Here is an 18,335-nt window from a genome sequence, read left to right on the forward strand (position 1 = left end):
CGGTGCTGTTCTCAGCCACAGTCCACCCGCCTTGGGAGAACAGGTCTAAGGAGAGAAAGGATTTTATCTTTTTTATATTCTCCTCTCCTCTCCCCACCCCACCTCCTCATTCACAAGCCCAGATGGGAGGCGTTGAGCAAACATTGAAGCTTATAACAGAAACTCCTCCCAAGGGTAATTGTGAGCCCTGGCTGAGGTCATCCACCTGCCACTGGAGTGCCCAGGGAATGTTGGCTACTGTGACTGTCACTGTTATTATTTACCCTCAAGAAACCGTTGGTGGGAGAGGGCTACGGTGAAACATCAAATTACGTACAATCAAGGAGTCCTGAGAATGTGAGTGAGGAGATCTGAATTCTGTTCTTGATCCCACCCTTTGGTTTATTTTGGACGAGCCACCTCCTCTGTCTGGGCCTGTACAGTGACATTTTGAATTAGGAGATGTCAGGTCCCCTCTATTGTGTGGTGCCCTGAGCCTCCGCCCCAAAGTGTGTTTGTTAGAGGCGTTGAGTCCTACAGGCAACCAAGAAAGGGAGCAATGGAAAAAATATGGTTTGCTTTAACTGGAAGGGGAAAATCTGGGTAAGCCCCTGAGTCAGAGGTCACATGAAGGCAGTGAGGCCTTCCAGGCTCTGTGGTGATGGAGTGGGAAAACTTTTCCTACCTTCCCTCAGGACATCCTGTTTGTGGAAAAACCCCTGCTCTGGCTGAGGGTTCACTTTGGCTCTTGTGCCCCACCTGGTGGTAAGATTTGAACACAGGGCTGGGGAGCTGAGGACTGGCCACACCCGTCTGCCTGGGACCGTTCTTGCTTCCCGCTATGGGAGGCGGCTGGAGAACCCACTCTCATGGGCCACTGAGGCCTCCCAGCTGCCACACTGGTGGCCATTTCTCCTTGCCATGACCCTGCTGACCAGCCCTTCTTTCTAGACACCTCTCCCTTGCTGTCCCTGGGTTGCACCATCTTGGTTCACTCCCTTCCCTTCTAGAAACGTCTTTGCTGCGCCTCTTACTAAGCTCAAATGTCACCACTCCGTGAAGCCTTGAACACTCGGTCTTTTCCTCCGTGGATTACCTTGTTTGGATCTTTCCTGTGTGACTCATTGGCCTTCATCGTAATCTCTCCTGTGTACACGTTTTGGAGGCGAGCTCCTCTAAATACACGTGCGATTGGTTAGTTTCTGTGTTCTCCAAGCGTCCAGTCCCTTGCCGGCCCATAGCAGCCCTCTGCAAACTTGTGAAAAAACTGCCAGGGAGTGGGTCTGCCTCAGGCATGGCTCCTCTGTCCTGTGCTCCCCTCTTTCCCTGGACGTGCATCCCCCCTTGTTCCTCCCACCGTCTTTCCTTTGAAATTTTCTTTAAATTCATCGTGATATCTGAGGGCCTGTAGAGCATTTCCCTAACCCTAATGTCCCCGCAAATATGCCCACATCCTAACCCCCCAAATCCGTGAAGATACTACCTTCCAGGGCAAAAGGGATTTTGCACGTGTGACTACGTTACGATCTTGAGATGGGGAGGCTATCGTGGCCTGTACTCACGGGCCCAGTGTAATCCCACGAGTCCTTAGAAGAAGAGGCAGGAGCGTCAGAGCCAGAGAGGGAGACGTGGAGGTGGAGGCCGAGATGGGAAGGACGCAGGGCCGCAAGCCAAGGAATGCAGGCAGCTCCAGAGGCTGGAAACGGCAAGGAAGCAGATTCTCCCCTAGGGCTGCCAGAGGGAGCAGATGTCATCCTGCCAACTCGTTTTTGGGCTTCTGACATGCAGAATGGTAAAGTCACGTGTGCTTATTTTAAGCCATTAAATTTGTGGTAATTTGTCACAGAATCAATAGTATACTCATAGACATGTCGAAATAAACATCAAGATCAGACTTCGTAATCTCCGAGGGCCTCCCTGCACAAGAGGCCGCCTGCCCTTCTCCTTGCCCACACCCTGCAGTCAGCCCTGACCCCTCCTCTCACCTGGGATTCCTCTGCCCCTGCTGGGCCCACACTGTTCCTGTCACTGGTAGGAGGTGCCACCGAGGCTGTCCAATTTAAAAATGAAGAAGCGAGCCTAAGGCAGGAGAGAGCGATTTATTTTGTTTCTTATTTTTTTCTCTGTTCAAATGACAGGGTTTTATTGGATTGTTGGTGTCTTTTTAAAATTTTTTATCTTTTTCGAGGAAGTTTATTTATTTATTTGTTTATTTTTTAATTGAAATATAGTTGATTTACAATGTTGTGTTAGTTTCCCATGTAGGTTATCACAAAATATTGAGTAGAGTTCCCTGTGTTTGATAGTAGATCCTTGTTGGTGATCTGTTTTATATATAGTAGTGAGTATATGCTAATCCCAATCTCCTAATTTATCCCTCCCCACCCAAGAGAGAGGGATTTAGAGAAAAGAGCAGACCTCAGGGCTTCTGAGTCCAGCTCCGTGTTGATGGCTCAGCTTTCCTTCCTCACGCTCCACCCAAGGTGGGGCCATGTCCTCGAAGCCCTTCCTCAGTCCAAACAACTGCCCCATCCTCCTACCCGCTTTCCTGTCATTCACTCATCCAGTCTGCACACATCACTGGACCCACTGCCTTGCCCTGTCACTGGGCTTGGGCTGCCGTGGGCCGCCCTCCTCCCACCATAACTTCTTTTCAGTGTGTTGAACACACGCGTAGTCCATGTGGAGACCACCCACGCGGAGTATGGAGTTTATGAAGATTTCACGGAGAACTGAATGAGGGGTGACAGCTTGCATGCCAGAGAACACCATTCTCAAAATGCTTTTTGGATCTTTCTTCAAACTTCCATTCTGTGCAGCCATGCCTGCCTGGTCTCCTGCACCCCTGCCCAGCCCCTGCCAGCCTCTGGCCCCTGCCCTCCGCTTCACGGGGAGCAACGTAGCTGTCACTCGGCACTTCCAGTCTGCATCCTCCACTTCCCACTACCCCAGCTCAGCAAAACAAATCATGTTTCTCAGGATCTGTCCACTTTAGGAGATTGGGTGGGGGGTGACGAAGAGTTGTAAGTAACTAATATTTTTTTAATTAATTAATTAATTTATTTTTGGCGCGTTGGGTCTTCATTTTTGTGCGAGGGCTTTCTCTAGTTACGGCGAGCAGGGGCCACTCTTCATCGCGGTGCGCGGGCCTCTCACTGTCGAGGCCTCTCTTGTTGCGGAGCACAGGCTCCAGACGCGCAGGCTCAGTAGTTGTGGCTCACAGGCCCAGTTGCTCCGCGGCATGTGGGATCTTCCCAGAACCAGGGCTCGAACCCGTGTCCCCTGCATCGGCAAGCAGATTCTCAACCACTGCGCCACCAGGGAAGCCCCAGTAACTAATATTTAATATCATCTTTTTGTCGTAACCCCTAAAGCTTTGCTTCGCTCATTTTTCCTGCTCGAAAACCCCTCGGGCTCCACTTACTGCTAAATTGTTTGCCATCACACTTATCACCTTCTCACAGAGGAAAGAATTTTCTTAGTATGTGTGTTGTTTATAATCTGCCTCCTTCTGCCGGAATGTAAACTCCTCTAGAGCAGAGACTGTGACCGTCTTGTTCTCAGAAGTATCCCAAGGGCCTTGAACAGTACCCGACACACAGCAGGTGCACAGTAAATATTTTCTGAATGTATGAAAGGCTCATGTCCTGATTCTAAGCTCATCATAAAGGCCCTCTGCTGTCTTGTCATTACCTATAGTATTTACAATTCTGTTCCCTCTCTTGGGACACTGCATGCACACCCACACCTATGGCTGGGTTCCCACCTCCTCTTCTCTCTGCCCCAGTCCCTGGCCCATCCTTTTCTCTTCTCCCGCATAAGCAGCCCCCATCTTTGAGGCCAGCTCGGCCCCTGCCTTTCCCGAATCCTCCATCATCCCAGTCTGCGCTGGCCCTCCCTCTCAGCACTCCTGTAGTAGTTTCTTTCTGAATTACCCACTAGACTCTGATCAGACGTTGTCCTGGATGGTAATTTCATGTGTGTGGTTTTCTTTTTTGGCTGAGCCGCGAGGCATGCGGATCTTAGTTCCCCCACCAGGGATCGAACCCGTGCCCCCTGCAGTGGAAGCACGGAGTCCTAACCACTGGACTGCCAGGGAATTCCCAGTAATTTCATGTTTCATGCATCTTTTTAAAAAAATGTCCCCCAATAGATGATCAGCTCCTGTAGTACCCACAGTAGGTACTCTGCAGACACTAGATGAAAAAATAAGCCCAAAGAACGAACACTTGGATGGGCACAACTGCTATGCGTAAACCCGTTTAATCCTCAAACGGCCCTCTGAGGTTGAGAGTCTTACTACGTCCATTTCACACATGGGGAAATGGAGGCCACATGAATTCACTTGCTAGGAAGCAGCGGAGCCGGGATTTGAGCCCAGGTGATCTGGCTCCAGGACCCGGGTGCTCAACTACCTCTGCATGGCGTAAATGGCTGTGTTAACATTGGTGCTCTCTCTGTCTTTCTTGCCCTTTGGTTGTGGAGGTGGGTGAAGGGACTGCAGGTGACACCCGAGGGGTTGTGCCATCTTGTAGGTGCCCCCAGCAAGCTGAGCGTCTGAGTCTTAGGGGCCGAAGACAGGTGGAGAGTTTGCGTCTTGGTCCTGCCTTTGCTGGAGCCTGGCCTTCTGAGGCTCCCTTTTCACAGCTGCGGAGCCAGGAGGATGACTGCTTTTCCTCCACCACGGGGAATGGGGATGGCTGCTGACCTCTGTTCTGGGTGATGGTTCTAGATTCCCGGGGGGGATTAGAGGCTGGACACAGGGCTCCTCCTAGATGAGCTGTGTGTGTGTGTGTGTGTGTGTGTAGCAGACCTGGGATCTTTGTGTGTATGTGTTCAGGCACATCTGGGCAGGTGAAATATAGTTAAGATGAACATGAAGGTAAGAAACTGTGGCTGGTGTCCCCCTGGGGCCTGTGGGAGGGGTTCAGAAAGAGGGGACATTACTGTGGGGTACTGCCTGCAGAGAGGTGGAGTCTGGACCCCGTGGTGGGGCACAGGAGGCCCTGGTAAGGTGGCCTCTGCCGATGCCCATCACCCGTTCCCCTCTTCTGGCAACTTCTATGCTTTAGCCATTTTGTACTGCTCTTCTTTTTGTCTTTTTTCCTTCTCTCTCTTTCTTACTAACTCTTTTATTTTGGAATAATTTTAGGTTTATAGAAAAGTTGCAAAGATAGTACAGCTTCCCCCCAATGTCAACATCTGAAAAAAAAGTGGTTTATTTGTCAAAACTAAGTACAGTACTATTAACTAAACTGCAGATGTTATTTAGATTTCACCTGTTTTTCCACTGATGTCCTCTTCCTGTCCCAGAGTCCAATCCAAGATCCCACATTGATTTAGCATTTTGAATTCGTTTTAATTCTCTGAACACCCTGGGCTCATTCCTGCCTCTCTTCCTTTGACTCTGTCATTCTCGTCGTCTACAGTAAATTTCCTATTCCCAGCAAACTCCTATTCATCCTGCAGCAACCCCTCTTTCAGTCAGGAATAATATGGGGAGTGGTGGTAGGAGTGGGGCTTTGGGATCTGGCTTTTAGCAATGTTAAGTGGGGAGAATTTCCACTGCTCCTTCTGTACTCAGGATCTCTTTGACTCCCATTTGTTTTTTTATTTTTGATAAATTTATTTATTTATTTTTGGCTGTGTTGGGCCTTCGTTGCTGCACGCAGCCTTCCTCTAGTTGCCGCAAATGGGGCTACTCTTTGTTGCAGTGCATGGGCTTCTCATTGCTGTGGCTTCTCTTGTTGCAGAGCGCAGGTTCTAGGCACGCGGGCTTCCATAGTTGTGGCGTGTGGGCTCAGTAGTTGTGGCTCATGGGCTCTAGAGCACAGGCTCAGTAGTTGTGACGCTTGGGCTTAGTTGCTCCGCGGCATGTGAGATCTTCCCGGACCAGGGCTTGAACCTGTGTCCCCTGCCTTGGCAGGCGGATTCTTAACCACTGTGCCACCAGGGAAGTCCCACTCTCATTTTGGGTTTTTTTTTGTTGTTTTTTTTTTTGCAGTACGCGGGCCTCTCACTGCTATGGCCTCTCCCACTGCAGAGCACAGGCTCTGGACGCGCAGGCCCAGCGGCCACGGTTCACGGGCCAGCCGCTCCGCGGCATGTGGGATCTTCCCAGACCGGGGCACAAACCCGCGTCCCCCACATCGGCAGGCGGACTCTCAACCACTGTGCCACCAGGGAAGCCCGTCTCATTTGGTTTTTATGTAACCTTCTTTATGCAAATCCAAGCACATGCTGGGGCATACTATTGCTCACTCCCCGCTCCCCCAGCCATGGTTACTCAAGGTGCTGCATCTGCAGGTGACCTTCACAGGACCCTGCAGATGGCTGAAGGCAGAGCTGGCACAGAGCTCAGGTCTCTCACCCCTGGGAGCTTCAGCGGCTCCTCTGTCCTTCGGGATTATCCGCCTCTAAGGTCTTCCGCTGTCCGGTCTGGGGGTGCTTTGGTGTAACACTAGGCTCGGTTTGGTGGGTAGTGGGTTTCCTGTGGTTTCTCGGCAAACTGCACATTTAGATAAGGCTGCATCATCCTTTTATTTATTTATTTATAAAGTCCCATTTGGGGACTTTCCTCAGGATGCTGCAGCCTAGGCTGTCGCTGGTGTCCCTGCAACCCTTCCACCTACCTCTGCCAAGCAGACCAGGAAACCCCCCAGAATGTTGGACCCCTGGGCTCCCTGACTCCACCCACCTCCGGGGGCTTCGGCGGGGCCCCCCCTCCCCCGCCCCCGTCCTCTCTGCTCCTGAGTCCCCTGCTTGGGATGCTCTTCTTCACCTGCATCCTTTAACTCTCACGCAGCCTTAGATTTGTACTGTCTCCCGAATGTAACTTCTGTGTAGATCATTCATTTACATGATTGAGAAATAAAGATATAAAAGTGTAGAGAGGGAAGAGTGTATCTCCTGGAAATTGTTATAGATTGAGAGAAATTTAGGACTCACCTCAACCCAGTACAGCATGAGGGCCTTGTCTGGGTCCTGATCCAAACGAACCAATTATTAAAAAAAAAAAAAAGTTTGTAGGCAATTAGGGAAATTTAAATATAAACTAAGTGTTAGATGATAGTAAGAAACTATTTTTAAGTGTATTAGGTGTGATGATGGAGTTGTGGTATACTTCTGAAAACCCCCTGTCTCTTAGAGCTACATACTGAAGTTTTTTTTTTTTTTTACAACTTTATTGGAGTATAATTGCTTCACAATGGTGTATTAGTTTCTGCTTTATAACAAAGTGAATCAGCTATACATATACATCTGTTTTTAAAGCTAGAGTGATACGGTGTGTGGGATTTGCTGTACATTTTCAGTCCTTTCCCAAAAGGTAGGGAGATAAATGAAACTAGAAGGCAAAACGGTGGTAACTGTTGATGCTGGGTGATGGGTAGAAGGATTCACTAGACTGTTCTCTCTAGTTTTGTGTGTGTTTGAACACTTCTGTAATAACCCAAAATATCACCATCCAGCCTTGTCCCCCATCAGCCTGGTTCTCCTCCAGTAACCAGTGCTGGTTTTATGTATCCTTTATGCAAATACGAATACATATAATTGCTCCCTTCTCCCTCCCTCCCTTTTTAAGTACCTTGCTACTGGTGCATTTGCTTTTCCCCCCACTTTATTATACGTGCTAGGCAGAATAATGGCCCCTAAAATGTCCACACCCTAATCCCTGGAGCCTGTGGATATGTTACTTTACATGGTAAAAGGGACTTTGAGATGGGGAGGTGATCCTGAATTATCCAGGTGGACCCAGTCTAGTCATGTGGATCTTTAAAATCAGAGCCTTCGCTGGCTGTGGTCAGGGGAAGATGTGAGTAAAGGTCGGAGAGACATGGCAAAGCTGGCTTTGAAGCCGAAGGAAGGGACCGCATACTGAGGGTTGACTCTGGCCTCCTGAAGCTGGAAAAGGCAAAGACATGAATTCTGCCCTGGAGCCTCCAGAAGGGAAGGCAGTCCTGCTGACACCTTGATTTTAGCTCGCACTTCTGACCTACACAAATATTATATAAACGTGTGTTTAGGTTTGTGCTAATTTGTTAAGCAGCAACAGGAAACGATTCCATTTTATCTTGGAGCTGTTTCTGTATCAGGGCAGAGGTGGGGGAAGCCCCAGCTCCTCACTTGTACTCGGGGTCTGGAGTCTGACAGGTCTGGGCTTGAGTCCCGGCTCTGCCACGTTCGCTGTGCAATTTTGGGCGAGTTACATCCCTTCTCTGGGCCTGTCTCCTTGTCCGTAAAAAGGCGATAAAAGCACCTGTCTCACAGGGGTGCTCTGGGGGTTAAATCCTACAATGCATCCAAAACATTCAGCACAGTGTCTGGCACAAAGTAAATGCTCAAAAAAAAAAAAAAAAAAAAAAAGACAGCTGTGAATAACACTATTAACTCTATAATTATCAGTACAAGGCGCTTTCCCTGGGTTCTCCAGGCCCCATTGTCCTGTCTGTTGACTCCTTATAAACCTGGGAGGCGGCAGATAAATTAGCCCTTGTTTCTGCTGCAAACGCCCTCTCTTGCCTGGGTCTGGCTGCTTGTTTCCCTTTGTGTGGGAGCCCTATTTCCCTAGAAGGTGCTGAGCAGCCTGAGGGCCAGGCTCTGTTCCTACGGCTTGGTGCTGGATATTAGGGTTGCAAACTGCTTGGATGATTGATCCATTAGCAGGCAGCTTCCGAGACGGTTCTCTTCTTCCCAGACTCAAGGTTCCCTCCTTCCCACACCAAGGGCAGGTCAAGGGCAATGTCAGACCCAGGCAGGGCAGGCTCGCGTGCTGCTTCCTCATGGCACAGACCCTGAGAGTGATGGGAACCTCCTGGATCCCGGTCACGGTCCCCAGCAGCCAGCGTTTGCGTGAGCTTGCCGCTTCCTGAGGCCAGCCGCTTACTGTCGGGTAGTTCTGGTTATTACAAAGGTTTCCTCCCCGCCTGTGACCCTGTCCCTGTTCTGCCCTCTGGGGCCACCTGGAAAGGGTCTGCTTCCCTTTCTGCCTTTTAGATGAGTGACAGGTGGCAGATGGAGTGCAGGCTTGGGGGCAGAGCCTTGGGGTCCAGTCTCAGCTGTGCCACTGACATGCTGGGTGGCCTTAGGATTATGTGAGTCTGTGAGTCTTTTTTGAACCCTGTTTTCTTCCTTCCCTCCTTCCCTCCCTCCTCCCTCCCTCCTTCCCTCCTTCCTTCCTTCCTTCCTCCCTCCCTCCCTCCCCCTCCCTCCCTCCCTCCCTCTCCCCTCCCTCCCTTCCTCCCTCCCTTCCTTCCTTCCTCCCTCCCTCCCTCCCTCCCTTCCTCCCTCCCTTCCTTCCTTCCTCCCTCCCTCCCTCCCTTCCCTCCCTCCCTCCCTCCCTTCCCTCCTTCCTTCCTTCCTTCCTTCCTTCCCTCCCTCCCTTCCTCCCTGCAGTGGCAGCACGGAGTCTTAACCACTGGATCAACAGAGAAGTCCAGAATCCTGTTTCCATAATCTGTAAAAAAGGAACGAAATACCCACCTTTCAGGATCATTGTGGGACCCTGGAAAACACCCCCATCTAGTGAACACCCAGTAAGTGCTGGGTCCCTTCCCTCCACTCCAGGCCACTCCTGGGCTCCTTAACTGCTCCCTGGGGAGGAGGTTTGGAGGCGGCCCCACCCCTCTTTGCTGCTCTGGCAGGGATGGGCCAGCCTCCAGGGTGGGCCAGCAGTAACGCCTGGAGTCTTTCTTCTGTGGCGGGACAGCCTTTGCCTCAGTCCTTCCCTGCCCGACTTCTGCCTTCTCTGGGCTTCGGCTTCGCAGCTGGGAAGAGGAGAGAGGTCTCCTCTTTGGGGGAGCATCATCCTATCTCACTGCTGAGACGGAGGCCTGGCCAAGCCCTCCCTCTCCTCTTCTCTGGCCTTACTGTGCCTGGGGGCGCTGAAGCTCCCCTCTCCTCTGCCACAGCCCCACAGATGCTAACGCTTCCCCTCGGCATAGAAACACCGCCTTATTTTTAGTTCTGGCCCTGGTCCACCACACTGTACCCCTCCCTGCGTGAACTTGTCCAGATCTGCAAGTTGTTTTCCCACACACTTAGAACCACAGGAATGCTCTCGGTCAGTACATTTACATGGGCTCTGCTCATATTTCTCTCTCTAGTGGCCCCGGTTGCTTGTACACAATCTGTTTCTGCCACAGACACTCTCCAGTGTGCCTCCCAACTCTGTCCCCATCTCCTGTACCCGCCCCCTGCCCCTCCCTCCAGAAGAGAGGAACAGTCCCTGGAAAACCCCAAAGCTGGCAGGGACGAAGGAAGATAGCAGTGTGTTGATGCACACCCCGCCCCATGCACGCATGCATGCACTGTGTTCTACTTTCCATGGCACGGGGTTGGCCGTGGCTGGATCAGCTCAGTTCTCTGAGGCAAACTGGTTAACCGAGCTATTACGACACTTTCCCCCTCAATTTAAATTTATGATGAACAAACAAACAAGCACCCGCTTTGGGGACAAAGAGTCAAAAGCCGATCCTGACGCAGAACAGCAGGCTTCTAAACTGAGACAGGCGGTGTCTCCCCAGGGCTGGCAGAGAACACTCTTGCGTTCCAAGAAACTTTAGCAGGAATCCCACTGTCAACGTAGCCCCTGCTGGGGATTGTTCCACTTCTGATTCTAGACAGGAAGCTCCTTGCGGACATGGGACATTTTGTTCTCAACTTTTAAAATCTCCAGTTCCTCAGGGTTAAACACCAATTCCTCAGGGCCTGTGATATGATGCCCACACCTTAACGGTGCATCTGGTCCCCACTCACCCTCCCCCAACACACACACCCTGGACTCTAGGATGTTTCTTTTTTTTTTTAAAATAAAATTATTTATTTATTTTTGGGTGCATTGGGTCTTCGTTGCTGCGCGCGGGCTTTCTCTGGTTGCGGTGAGCGGGGGCTACTCTTTGTCGCAGTGCACGGGCTTCTCATTGCAGTGGCTTCTCTTGTTGCGGAGCACAGGCTGTAGGCGCGCGGGCTTCAGTAGTTGTGGCGCGCGGCTTCATTAGTTGTGGTGCGCGGCTTCAGTAGTTGCAGCACGCAGGCTTTATTAGTTGTGGCTCGCGGGCTCTAGAGCGCAGGCTCAGTGGTTGTGGCCCACGGGCTCAGTTGCTCCGCGGCATGTGGGATCTTCCTGGACCAGGGCTCGAACCCATGTGGCCTGCATTGGCAGATGGGTTCTTCTTTTTTAGAGTTCTTTCATATATATTTTAAATATATATGTGCAATACATTAAATATATAGAGATGTGTGAATATATATTTACATATAGATTTGTAAATATATATCTCTCTCTCTCTCACAAAGGGCATACATATGCACACTCACATGTCTGTGCGCATACCCCAACAGGACCCATCTATACATAAACCAGATGCAGTCCATATCAGGCCAACTTGGACACAAATGAGAGCCCTGCCTTAGCAGATTGCAGACTGCAACTGCATTGGAGTAACCCTTCAGTTTCTTCTACCAAGTGTAAGGCCATTTAGAAATACACTGAGAAGACCTCCTTTGGGTGTGTGCAGAGCCCAGGGCCCCTCTGGCAGTGCACAGTTTGCCTGAGTAAGGACTGCAGGATTGAGATGTGAAGGAGCTATTGAGGGGGAGGGACTTGTGCTGTTTTGGGTCCTGAAACTAATAAGCAAACATCCATAGAATGACTTTAGCTCCAGGAACAAGGCACTAGTGTCAGAATCCTTACTTATCTCAGCTTTAAGCAAATTTCAGGAGGAAGCGAAGAGAAGTGTGTGTTGCTGCTGCTCGTCACCATCCAGCTTGACCCAGAGAACCGGGCACAGCTTTTAGGGGTGGAGAAATTCAAAGGTCAATCAGGCAGACTTGTAAGATAAAAAGAAGTTACTTAAAATGGAAGGATTTGAAAGCAACATAAGAGGTGACAGGTATTGGTTTGGGTTTATAAATGTTCCAAGAAGCCAAACCTTGTATATGGCACCATTTGCAGCCATATCATTAGCATTATTAATAATCCTCATGACATATTTATATATACAGAAATAGAGCGAAGCAATTCTAGAAGAGGAGGTGAGGGTCTCTGTGCAGCCCAGATGTCAGCACACTTCAGGAAGCTTCAGAACCAACAAAGGCTGAGAGGCATGTATTCCTGCAGCATATAACCAACAAGGGGACATGCATGTTCCTTTCTTCTTCCCCCTGTGTATGACTATACATTTCCCCACCTTTCCCCCCTGTAATACATATCCATGCACACTTTAAAAGAGTGACAAGTGGCTTCTTAACCACTGTGCCACCAGGGAAGTCCCTAGGATGTTTCTTAAAACTGATAGGCACACTGCCCCTCTGACCTGGCCTCCTGCTGTTCCTTCAGCTGGATCCCTCTCCCCCAGGATCCTTCCTTCTTTGGGCCTTGCTCCAAAGGACGCTTATCGGAGATGGCTTCTTGGCTGGCTGTATGGCACAGCCCTGCCCACTCCATGTGTCCCTGTCGTCTCCCCTGCTTTGCTCCCTCTGTTGACTTTATCACCAGCTGACGTGGTATATGTTGATTTTTCTGGTCTTTGTCTCCATCCACTTGAATGTGAACTTCACGGGGGCTGTGGCTAGTCCTTACGTTTGCTGCTGTATCTCCAGGGCCTAGATGGTGTCCACGGTGGGTGCTGATACTTATTTGTTGAAAGGGAAGCGAGGGCTCAGTGTGTGGATGGATGAGTGACTTGTAGTGGAAGCCTCTCAGGACAGCTGGGCCCCTGGATAAAGGACCATCCAGGGAGGGAGAGCTGGGCCCATGTGGCATCCCCCTACCCAAGAGGGCTGAGTGGCCACCTGCTAGCAAAGGCAGGACACACAGAGAGGGGAGGGCTGGTGTGCGTGGGCTCCCCCAGGAGGCTGTGTCGGGCGTGGCCAGAGATGAGGGGTCCCTGGTCGGCTGCCAGCCCTTGCAGCCCTTCCCTTCCTGTCCAGTGAGTCAGCCAGGCCCGGAAATGTGCTAGGGAAGTGGCCCTCTCAGGAGTACAGCAGGGCTAAGGGTCAACAAAACAAGAACCTGCTCCACTGCCCTCCCACTCTGCCCATCAGAAGCAGGCAACCCACTCGCATCTCCATCGCAGACTGCTGGCCCCCAGAAAGTGAGAGAACGCATCCCCGGCGCTTCAGCCCCCAGCCTGTGGTCCTCTGTGACGCCCCCGAGGAAACGGATGCAAAGCCTCTCCTGCCTGCTGATGCTTGTCTCCTGGTCCCTTGATTTCTGGAGTTGAGGCTGGCAGGGGAGGAGCAGCTGCCCGTTCTGACCCTTCTGCTTCCGGCTTCCTCAGCTGTCGTCTCGTTTCCCCCTCCCCTCTCCCCTTCTTGCGGGTCTCATCACACAGATTGTTTCCAGTTCAGCATCTGTCGCCCCCTCTAGACTGTAGGTCCTTTGTGTTCATTCGCTGCCGTGTCCTCAGTGTGTGACACCCTGTTTGTAAATGAACGACTATGTGAATGAAGGAGGAAGGAAGGAGTTTTGCCCCCTTGGGCTGGTCAGAGCGGCTGTGACAAATGTAGGTGCTTAATCAGCAGGGGCAGCAGGGTGCCCCTCGTGATCACGCCAGCTGGTCCGGAGGGACCTCTCCCTTGTGGGGCTGTGCTCCGGAGAAAGTCCTGCTGAGGCAGCCCACGTAGCCCTGGGGCTCTGGGGGCAGGGTAGAGGGCCTGGTGGATAACACGTTTTCCTCAGGTCCACGCAGCTCACACCTATAACACTTTCCAGCAATAGAAAGGCCAAGGAGAAAGGCTTCCCGTGTTACGTAAGGTGGAGCCTGAAACTGGATTGGGAGAGGAAAGTGCCAGGGGCTGCTGGGGTACAAGCCCCTCTTTCTTTTTACTCCTGCCTGCGCTGGTCTCTGTTGTGGGACCAGAAAAAGGCAGGGGGGATGAGAAGGACACAGAAGTCTTCTCCTCATCTTTTATTCATGTATTCAGTGAATATTTATGGACCGACTATGTGCCTGACAGTGCAATTGAGCCAAGGACGGAGAGCTGAGTAGACTCAATCCCCAGCCCCAGGGAGCTCACAGCCGGACAGGGAGACAGACAGGTAAACGGTCCCAGGACAAGGCCACAGCTGCTCTGATGGGCTCTATGTAGGGATGCTGTGGGGACAGAGGAGATACTCTGAGTGTGGGACTTGGTGCAGTCTGCATGGAGGAGGTGCCATCAGAAAAAGGCCTTGAAGGATGAATAGGAGTTCGACCTGTAAAGAAAGGGAGGGGGTGGGGAAGGGAGAGAGTACATTACAAGCAGAGGGAGTAGCAGCTGGCAAGGCGGGAAGTTGGGGATGGACTGTGTCGGTCTGGGGTAAGGGGCTTGGGTGTCGGGGTGGTGAGAGAGGGGACCGAGGTCGGAGGGAGAAAGTGTGGCCAGAGCACCTGCTACTCCAGGCTGAGAACTCGGGCTTGCTCCCAAGAGTGGCGGGCGGGGGTGAATCTAGGCCCCACCCTGGTGTGCTGGTTATTTTCTGTTTGCCTTCCTCTGCCAACCCTCTGTAACCTGCTCTGACCTTGTACACTGCTTCACCCGGCCTCCTGGACCGTCTGTTTGGAGGGCAGGAGGAGACTGAAGTTGGGGTATTTATCCTCCGGTATCTCACATTTCCTTTAAGACTCTCTCCCTCCCCACCCTCTCTCTGCCCTTTTGCTTTGGGTGCGGTTGATCCAGCTCTGTAATTCAGCCTCACTGGCCAAAGCCACGATGGATCGCCAGAGCCACGGTGATGAGTTTGGGGAGGGATTTGGGCTCCACCCAGAGCCAGGGAGACTTCAGCTGCGGTTTCTGCGGGAGAGGTAGGGGTTCCTCCCTGATGAGCTTGAACCTGGAGGCACAAACCCTGGAACCACGGTCTCCATTTGTTATCACATGTGGCCTGAGGAAGACAGCTGCTGAGAAATGGAGAGAATTCAGGTCTTTGAGGTCCCAGGCAGGCTGCACTGAAAGGCAGCCCAGCCTGACCCCTGGACCTTTCAGTTAAATGAGCTCCTATTTCCTATTTTGTTTCCCCCAGCCCCACCTTTTTTTTTTTTTTTTTGTCACTTGCAGCTGAGAGAGTCCTACATGAAGCAATGGTCATCAATCAAATTTTGTCTTACATTCTAGTTCTTTTGGAGATGGTGCCTCAGGTAGAAGGTACAATGGGATTCAGTCAGAACGTCACAATTCTCCACTTAGGCTACCCCTTCCATCTCGAGCCCGTTTTTGTTAAACAGCACTAACTACACCTGCCTGCTTTGGAGGAAAAGCGAGAAAAGGAAAGGCAGACTGTAGGGCGATTTTCAAGCTTTAGTTATTGTTGTTATAATTTACGTTCCTTGAGGGCAGAAACGGAGGTGGCGGTTTTGTTTGTTTTGTCTGTCCCACAGAGACCGCCAAAGTCCCTCAGAGGAATTGGATGTTCTTCGTACTTATACTCCCCATACAGTCGATGAAGACCAGGAGGTCACAGAGATGAAGCGTCAAGCCCAGGCCAGGCGAAGACTCAGGAATCCGGTGTGCCGACTCAGCTGAGGACAGCAGTGAAGCCTCTCTGCTCTGAGGTGAGGAAGAGGCACTAGAGGAGGATTCTGGCCCCAGGACCAGCTCTGTCACTGACCTGATGGGTGACATGAGGTCACTTTAGCCCCCAGGCCTCAGTTTCCACATCATTCAAATGGGGCCAACCCTCACCTGCAGGGATCAGCAGGTTCTATGTTGAAGAGCACACGGGGCCCCCCAGCACCCTTGCTGCTTGCTGTGTGGAGCCGCGGAGCCGCAGGGCGGCCTGGAGAGTGAGAAAGCTGGGGGCCTGGAGGGCTCTCTGCCCCTCCATCCACCTGGGTTCTTTGATTCCTGGGGCGTGAGGGTTTTTTTTTTTTTTTTTTTGATGTGGACCATTTTTAAAGTCTTTATTGAATTTGTTACAATATTGCTTCTGTTTTATGTTTTGGTTTTTTTGGCTGTGAGGCATGGGATATTAGCTCCCCGAGCAGGGATCAAACCCACACCCTCTGCATTGGAAGGCGAAGTCTTAACCACTGGACCACCAGGGAAGTCCCAGGGTGTGAGGTTTTGCAGACAGGCCTGTTCTCCCCGGGACGGGGCAGGAAGCTGAGATACTGAGGGGTTAGAGATTGCTCAAGGCCATGTGGCAGCGTCAGGATTCACGCCCCAGCTGGCCCAGCACAGGCCTCTGCCCACCTGTCTGGACAGCAGGTGCCTCCCAGGGCCGCCCACGGACAGCTGTGCTCCATAAATTCCGAGGGGTGGGCTCAGGGCCCTGCTGGCCTGGCCACTCTGAGGTGGCCTTGCTGCGGCCTGGCTGGTGAGGGCGCTGGAGGCCCAGGTTCCCTGCGGTTTCCGTGGGGGGTGGTGTAGCCAGCGGTCCTGCGAGAGGTGGGGACTCCGAGGGGTGGCGCAGACGCTGTCTGTTTTGCTGGGCCTGGGCCCTGAGTGGCTCTTCCGGCCATTGTGCTCTGGGTCATGAACAGAGACCAGGATGCCTCTGTAGCCTTTGTAGTGGACGCAACACCCTGTACTTCCCCGCATTGCAAGGAGGCCCCTGAGTGTGGTCACTTACGGGAGGTCTCCCAGACCTGCCTTCCTCCCCTTGCCCTGGACTCCATCCTCCTCAAGAGGACGTGACCCTCTTTGTGGTGGAGGCCTCTGGCCACTCAGCTCTACCCGTGACGGGCAGCCGTGCGCCCAGATGTCCTTAGGTCCCGACCACACAACAGATCAACAGCACAGTGAAAATTTTCTGACTTAAGGGCTTTACACACTAATCTTGTCAACAGTTCCACGAAATTGTTGCTATAGTTACCACCCCTTCCCGTTAAAATGAAGGAACCTGAGGCTTAGAGGGGTCCAGTAACCCCCTCAGGACACAGCAGCAGTGAGTGGCAGAGCCAGCTCTCAGACCTCACGTGTCTGAGGCTGGAGCCTGTGTTTGTATCCGCCCGCCACTCGGCCCTGTAGTTAAGCCTAGTACTTTGTGCTTTGGAGGTGGGTAAGGATGAAACAGAGCCACTTGTTTATAAGTCATTGTTTTAATAATAAACTTTTAATGTTAGAACAATTTTAGATTCACAGAATTACTGCACAGACGTAGTACAGAGGATTCCCGTACACTCAAAGCCCAGTTTCCCCTATTATTGACATCTAACATTAATGTGGTACACACGTCACTATTAATGAACCAATATCGATACCTTATTATTAAGTGAAGTCCACGGTTTATTCAGAGTTCTTTATTTTTCACCTAATGTTCCTCTTCCATTACAGGATCCTATCCTGGATCCCACATTACCTTTAGTCATCCTGTCTCCTTAGGCTTCTCTTGGCTGTGACAGTTTTTCAGACTTCTCTTGTTTTTGATGGCCTTGACAATTGGGAATTTTGCAGAATGTTCCTTAATTTGGATTTGTCTGATGTTTTTCTCATGATTGGGCTGGGGTTATGGGTTTTGGGGAGGAAGATCACAGAGGTCAAGTCCCATTTTCATTACATGTCAAGGGTATGTTCTATCACTATGACCTATGATGTTGATGTTGATCTTGATCACCTGGCCGAGGCAGTGTTTGTAGCTGTAAAGTTCCTCTTCCTCTCCAGTACTTACAGTACTTGAGTTATGCTTTGGACACTAGGAGAAGAAGCAGCTGGTGACTCTCCAGGGACTAGAGAGAGGGAGAGAGGGCAGAGCAGGGTGATGGCAGGTCTTGTGGAACAGAAAGGGAATTTGCACCTAGCCAGGAGGAGAAGCGGATGGCCTTCCAGGCAGGCTTGATGCAAGAGAGACTCGGTCCAGGATTCGGGCGGGAGCAGCCACTCAGCCAGGCTCAGCTGTAGGAGGGCGTCTAGGAATTCCGTGGAGAGCCGGGCGAGAGGAGCTTCACCCCTGGACTCCTGTCTCATTTTCATGGACTTCATCTCCCAACAAAGTGAGCTGCAGTCATCACAGAGACACGCCCACGGAACTGAAAGACATTGCTGCTGTTCCCCTGGAAACTCTCCTCTATCTCCCCACTAGACCACTTTGCCTGAGAGTTCAGGATACGTGAATATTTGTTATAAATCCTGAAATTATTCTGAGAATCAGCACCGTTAGATTGCACTATCCTTTGGGGTCGAAAGTGTAAGCTTTGCAAGTAAATGTTTAAAATAGACCACAAGTTCCATAACCCTGCTTGGGGCATTTCTTCATTTTATAAAATATATGTACTGGTAATCTCAAAAGATGGAAGTGGCCTGGGCCTTCTTATGTGACCTCAGAGAGACCCTGCATCCTTCAACTTCAGGAGGCTGGTGAGGGAGGGGACTGGGGGGCCAGTTGGACCACAGCAGAGCTGGACTCAGTGGTCAAATCCTGTGTTTACATTTGTCTG

At 51.4% G+C, this 18,335-nt stretch overlaps 1 protein-coding gene across 3 annotated transcripts in view; it reads left to right on the forward strand.

The window, feature by feature from the left end:
* Window positions 1-18,335, forward strand: part of VWF (von Willebrand factor) — a 195,967-nt gene that overhangs the window by 3,954 nt on the left and 173,678 nt on the right. For 2 of the 3 annotated variants that reach the window (XM_082636933.1, XM_082636931.1), the window contains exons 1-2: window positions 9,373-9,512; window positions 15,339-15,512. The gene's annotated coding sequence lies outside the window, so the exon portion shown is untranslated. Of the gene's footprint in view, window positions 1-9,372; window positions 9,513-15,338; window positions 15,513-18,335 lie in introns of those variants that run through there. The other variant, XM_082636932.1, reaches the window with a different exon arrangement.

The sequence above is a fragment of the Mesoplodon mirus genome (genome assembly GCF_964341445.2).
Source record: "Mesoplodon mirus genome assembly, chromosome: 11".
NCBI lineage: Eukaryota > Metazoa > Chordata > Mammalia > Artiodactyla > Ziphiidae > Mesoplodon > Mesoplodon mirus.